Raw genomic sequence first — 7,150 nt, forward strand, 5'->3', positions numbered from 1 at the left:
ATCTAATTAATTGAATTCATAAAAACAACTTAATTTATTAATTTGTATACAATAATAGGGCCCTATGAAATTTAAGTTTAAATTGTATTTACTTATTTTATTTTTTTTTAATTCTGTGTTGTGTATTTTCATTTTTCTGGTAATCTAATGAAGGCAAAAACATGAATCTATCTTTTATTCCAATGAAAATTAAACAAACCCTTTAATTTTTGTACATTCAAAATGCTACACAGTAGAAGTTTACTGTGTAACCAGCAATGTCACGGAATTCGTCAAATATTGAAAGAATAAATCAGATGCAATTCAGTACACTTCAATCATGGTTAAGTCCGCCTCTGAATACAGTGTAACCAATGTTGGGTAATCTGTGCGTTTTGCATTTGGAGCGGCCCAAGGCATAAGCGAACTATGCGGCTGCTTAGGGCCCCCATGGCCACCAGGGGGCCCCAAGACTATATGAAATGACAGCTTTTTTTTTTTTGCGATATATTATGTCATCTTATTATTTCCCTAGCGACGCGTCATGCAGGCACAATAGCGCAGTATGACAGCTGTATCACTTTTATTTAGATTTTCCTTTTTTTATTCAAAATATCCACAAACTTGTTTACTATACCATGAACTATATGATAGGCCTACAGCCTATTCCGATTGTCAAATATGTGTAAATTAATTTGTTTTGTCGTTTAAACAACCTCCATGTTAGTTGATCTATAAATGCGCGCTGGACGCTGTCGTGTGGATCTGTCGGATTAACATCACGTAAATTCACCCATTTGATGAAAAGTAGGTGGCCAGAAAGTGGGTGACATGAAAGTAAGTGGCCAGTGAACTGGGAGAAAAATAGAGTAAACGTTATTGTTACCTATACACAATGTGTATTTGATAGGAATAAAACACGTCAAATTTGAAAGGATTATTATTGCAGCTTTCAGTGGAATTTGGAAACCAGGCTATTTAACAACATATAAATGTCTTTTTTTTGCTGGCACTTAATTTAAATGTCTATTTAAACTTCTGAAACCTAAAATAAGGTAGGTAGGGTATCATCTTGTTTTTAGTGAAGTTCATATTTTATTAAACATCCGTAAATAGCCTTGACAACATTTACAACATTTAGCTAGTTTTAGGCCTAAAGTTTTTGTCTTCTGTGTAAAAATAACTTTCCTGGGTAGCCTATATATTTTTGTAATAAAAATAAGCTTCTGTTTCATAAACTTGGTATAACAGCTTAACATTATTTACCTTAGTCTATGTTTGGGGCCTTTGCTATTATATTCCAACATCATTATGCCTCAAGTAGCTATAGATTAAGATTTGTTGTTTTAGATGTACAGATGGCTTGCTGAAGTGTTTAATAATTTATGTTGTTAAAATATCATATTTAGCAATTTTTCAGTACACCACATTAAGTATGCCACTTAGTACTGTAAGACTTTGAATGTTAAAGTGCAAATTAACACCTGACCACTCTTGTGGGTTTGCTACTGTTACAATTAAAAATCGTAGAAGGGTAAAAACATGCCAGGCAGACATATAAGCAACACAGCTACAACAAATTAAAGTGATAATGGGTGTTCTGCTTAGGGCCCCATAAAGGCTTGGGCCAGCCCTGCATCCAAGGGTGCCTTGCTCTAGGGTCTCACCTCAGTTGTGGTATTGAGGCATACTAAAAGCATATGTTGACAGAGTAGGCTAGTAGCAATAGATAAATACAGATTGAATTCAAAAACAAAACTCCTAACTTTGTGTCACTAAAATGAAATTGGAAGCCGCTAACAGATGCTCACATCCACACTGGCAAGGCAACATCGACGCCTTCACTTCCAGGTCAAAGAAGCTGTCAATCAAAAACTCAGTAGCCAATGAGAACACACTGCTGCTAGCCCCTACGAGAGATTTGTGCCAGAATGGCGCACGAAAACTTCAGAACATCAGAATGAAAACTCTGGAAGCACATTTGTAAGTACAGATCTGCGAATGAAAGAGGAGAAACCCTTGCAAAACATGCAGTGTTTTAACAAAGGAAGTCAAAGATTTTGCCTGCAATTTTTTTTTCAGTTTCAAAGACATTTTATTCAGTTTCAATTTATATTTTCATAAGTTTCTTGAAAAATTACATTCATTTTAATAGGCACAAAGGTAATTCCATAGATTGCAGGAAGATTTTTGTATAATTCAATATTAGTAATTAATTAACAGTCCAATAGCCCTCATGAAAAATACAATTTTAATTGTATCACTTTTTGTATCAAGCTTTACTGAGTATAAAATACTGGGAAGTGCTGTTTATGTTTATATATTTATGCTTGTAAACAAGCAACACATTTGTTACTACAGTTTCATGCTGTGTTCTTAAAGTAATTTTTAATTCAGTTATCTTTTGAGGCTGCTTATTTGGTATTGATTTATTATTTAGTATCTAATATTTAGTAGGCTATATTGCTTTTCTTAGATCACTCATTTAAAACAAAAATCAATATAACATAACAAATGTTTATCAAAATTGTATATTAAAATTCTGTGTATAAAATGTGCCAGGACTATTTTGTTCTTTCCAAAAGAATTAACTTTTAAGCATAGAGTATTATAAACCTTGTGACCACTTTAAATAGCTGGTACAGTAAATCTGTCTGATTACACTTCAGTCTCCAGCAAACTGATTAGCACATTCCTGGCATCTTCTGCTACTTCATTCAGAGCACTCTTCAGCATTGTTGACACAGCCCAATAGGACATTGCTCCTGCCGCCACAGCGCCTAAAAGGGGTATAAACCTAACAACAGACTCAACAGCATCTTCTGTTATCAGAAAGGATATTTCTCTTAGTATGGTTATTATTGAACCTGTGCATATTCCTTTATACCAAGCTGACTTAATCAGACCCTCGACATTCTCTATTCTCTTCCCATATCTTTCACAGAGCTTCTCCAAAGCTCTTATCAAGACCAAAGGTGTTGCAGTACTTCTCTATCTCAACTGCTATGATGGCTAAATCCACAGCGATCGAAAGACCATGAACAGGAACAGCAGCCACACAAGCAGACAGGAAGGCAACTTTTCCAATGTTTTCCTCTAGAGCTTTCTTCTTTCTCTCATTAATCTCCAGTGTGATATTCGGCAAAGCCAACATCAGCACACGTCTCTTATGCTGTGGAAGCTCTTTCTCCATCCTCTCCTGCAGAACATTTAGATCATACTTTCCGAGCTCCCAGCCAGAAATCAGGAACACGACAGGATCTTCTATACCGATCTTTCTCAAACCTATAAAAATATAAAAGGTATTATGAATTATGTAATCATTAACAAAGGATTATTGTATTATTCGTATACAAAAATGCCTATTATCATGAATTCTACAATCATTTATATTAATATCAGTTTTAGATGGCCAAATATATATCCACAATAAAGCATAATGTTAATGACAACCTCAAAAATGTAACGATAATTGTGTTTGTCAAAACATTGCAATTTCATGCTGAATAAACCAACCGTTTTCACAGTCCTTTCTGATGGTATCCAATGTCTTTTTCAGGTCAAAGTTTTTCTTTCTCTTTTCGGCCTCAATGCTCAAGTCAATCTTGGAACGAACAAAATAAAATATTTTCTTCATTATCATGATCTCTTTGGCCAGCTGAGTGTGGCATTCTCTGAACCGATCTGAAGCAATGATGATGAAAAAATCATAGCGTTCAAACTGAACCAGTTTAAGGTACTCATCAGCTTTGAAGTTTGGTGTTCCAATGCCAGGAAGATCCCACACTTTCACATTTTTGTATTTTGGGTGAAGGTAAACCGCTGGTTCTGTAGTGGTCTCCACTATACCAGTTTTAGCAGTGCCCTCTTCTTCATCTCCTAAACCCCTGAATGCATTGACAAACGTGGACTTTCCAGAACCAGACTCTCCCGTCACACCAATGTTAAGTTCTACAAGATCCTGCTTTTTAAGGTATTCTTTTATCGTGGTTATCGCTGATGGGAGATCCTGAGTTGATATGGAATCTTTCATATCTTCCAAATCCTCCTGGGTTATTACACAATAATCTTCAAATGTAGCCATCTAAAAAAAGAAACATGTCAACCGTGTTTGTCGCTGATGAAATATCTAGAGCAGAAATAATTTCTTGAAGTTTTTCAGCTTGTCTGCAAAGTTATCAGCAGAAGACATCTAAAAATGTGTTGGCATATACAAACATAAAAAAGCCTCAAGATTGGATTATCTGTTGGAAACATTGATATTTTCTCAATTTTCAGTAAAACTATGTTAGACAAAGTTAAATTGTAAATAAAAATATCAAATTTACTTAAAGATGCTGCAAGAAAAATCCCCCTTGAGAAGAGATGTTTAGAAATGAGGTTAATAAAGCAACTCAACAGCTGTCTTCCATGTGAGGGTAACAGTGGGAAAAATAATTTTGGAGGACATTCAAATTGTCATGTGACTTAAAAACAGCACATCATTGTCTACCTTAAAGGTGACATATCATGAAAATCTGACTTTTCCAGGATTTAAGTGCTATAATCAGGTCCCCGGTGCATCTACCAACCAAGGAAACATGAAAAAGATTAACCCAGTAACTTTGTTTTGCTAAGCCTTTTCTGCAAGCTTCTGAAAAAACGAGCTTGTCTGATTTCTCTCCCCTAGTGACGTTGCAATGGGATCTCATTATAATATTACCGCCCCTTAATCTGTAAGTTTCCACCCATGGAGCCATCATTTTGATTTTGCAAGCGACAATGGTGTACCAACTCTAATGCCATGGCGAAAAGTTTGAGCAAAACAACAGATGTTTTTTAGCAGGTTCGAGCTGTAATGGCACAGCTCAAATGCTGGAAAAGGGGGACGGGAAGCAGCAGCTCATTTGCATTTAAAAAGACAGGCACGAAAAACAGCGTGTTTCTGCTTCCACTCAAAATGGGCATTTTCAAAATGGTATAATAAATGATCTGTGGGGTATTTTGAGCTGAAACTTCACAGACACATTCTGGGGACACCAGAGACTTATATTACATATTGCAAAAAGGGGCATAATATGTCTCCTTTGAGGCCTGCCCTTTTAATTCCCATAGTGCAATATATTTAATTTTTTTCAGAATAACAAGGAAATGAGTAGAAATTAATTATTGCCATATGGCAACTCTGTACCATAGAAGGATATAGGCCTAGCTATAAAAAAAGTTAAAACAAATTCATTTAAAGCGAAACTGAAAGTAAAGTTGGGCTCACGTAGCCTACCTCTCTCATTCGGCTTAAATCCAAATGTTTTCATATTCGCGATATATTTGAAGCTAAACTGTTATTTGTGACTGTATTTTATTTTGATAATGAACAGGCTGCGCTGTTTGCAATTAGTGTCCGCGTGTTAGCAGTTTCAAGTTTCAAGAATATTAGCAAAGATAATTAGAATTATTTAAAAAGCGAACACTGTTCTGTTCTTATTTAGCTCTGGAACCTGAACGAAAAAATATTTTTGCTAAGAACGAACCGAAATAAAAACATTTTGCATCTCGTAATTCTGAGTGGGAGATCTTCCCAGGGCAGTAGCCTTTCTCACAGGGTAAGGCTGCGCTGTTTGCAGTTAGTGTCCGCGTGTTAGCAGTTTGAAGTTTCAAGAATATTAGCAAAGATAATTAGAATTATTTAAAAAGCGAACACTGTTCTGTTCTTATTTAGCTCTGGAACCTGAACGAAAAAATATTTTTGCTAAGAACGAACCGAAATAAAAACATTTTGCATCTCGTAATTCTGAGTGGGAGATCTTCCCAGGGCAGTAGCCTTTCTCACAGGGTAAAATCAGGGTACCCACTCCGGAGATGGTACCAGAGTTACGCCATCTAGAGAATGATGACAGAACTTTGGATATATCTCAATCAGATATATAATTCTTACCTTTGTGCTTCTGGATCAAAAGCATGAAGCTCAGTTGTTTCTTCAGGGGTGCTAATGCTATTTAAAGAAAGTTTCAGTTAGAGAATTATTGGTGTGACCTATATTTTTTTAAATCAATACAAATTAATCATTAGAAAATGTGTTTCCAATTTTTTAAATTTAATTCATTTTTAATGTTGAAGTAATAAGAAATGCAGGAAAAAACATTTCTCATTCTTACCAAATATTTCTGAGCAAGATGGCTCTGCCAAGATGCAACTCAAAGTATCAAAATCCGTGAGTATGTACACCTAAAAATCAAACCAGACAGATATATGATCACTTTCACTGTTATGGACAACCATACTAGTTACATAATAGTATACATAGTAACTACACTAAGAGGCAAGTAAATGGCTCTTTTGTTATAATAACATATAGTGAACATGGCATGAGAGGACCTGCACTCATTAAAAAGACTGTAGACTACAAAAACTATGCATTGGTAAATGTGCAGTTTGGTTTTGGACTCATAATCAAAACAATAGAAGTGCTGGTCTGTAATTGCATAAAATCTGAATTATAGTCACAACACAATATTGGTCGATGCTGACTCCCAAAATTATGTTTTTTGGTTTATTTTTTTTTTCTCCAATAATTTTTGTGATTCTCTCCCTGACTCCTGCTGGAGGGTCTTGAAATCCGATCACAAGGTTCACAAGTGATACATTTAATGGCCATGACACAGAGGAAAGTTAAATATATGTGGTGGCCATGCATGCAAAGCATAGGACAAATATGTTAAAAGTTTACAATAATCATGCATCTGTGTGAGCATGATTTCATACTCATTGGTATGCACATGCAAATACATTCATGTGTAACGGAGGCCAGCGAGTAAGTGCTGTGCAGGTGTTAGTTAGTTACTCCTTGTTAGTGCGTCCGCCTCCCATGCCGGAGACCCGGGTTCGAGACCCACTCGGAGTGAGAACGAGGTGTGGCGGAGAGGACCCGGGAGTTGAGACCCACTTGGAACGAGAACGAGGTGTGGCGGTGAGGACCTGGGGGAGAGGGGTTACATTGGTGCCGTGACCCAGATGGGAGTGAGGCTTAGGTGGGTGAGTGTAACGGAGGCCAGCGAGTAAGTGCTGTGCAGGTAAACCTCACTCCCCTGATCTCAAGAGACGCACTAGTGACTGATGCTAGAGGCTGCAGTCTTCAGCCTCCTTGTTAGTGCGTCCGCCTCCCATGCTGGAGACCAGGGTTTGAGACCCACTT

At 36.6% G+C, this 7,150-nt stretch overlaps 1 pseudogene; it reads right to left on the minus strand.

Moving 5' to 3' along the window:
* Nucleotides 1-2,164: 2,164 nt before the first annotated feature.
* The window catches only part of LOC107656632 (interferon-inducible GTPase 5-like), a 23,380-nt pseudogene continuing 18,394 nt past the window's right edge, over nt 2,165-7,150 (minus strand).

Source organism: Sinocyclocheilus anshuiensis, unplaced genomic scaffold (genome assembly GCF_001515605.1).
Source record: "Sinocyclocheilus anshuiensis isolate Anshui unplaced genomic scaffold, SAMN03320099.WGS_v1.1 scaffold1393, whole genome shotgun sequence".
NCBI classification, from domain to species: Eukaryota; Metazoa; Chordata; class Actinopteri; order Cypriniformes; family Cyprinidae; genus Sinocyclocheilus; species Sinocyclocheilus anshuiensis.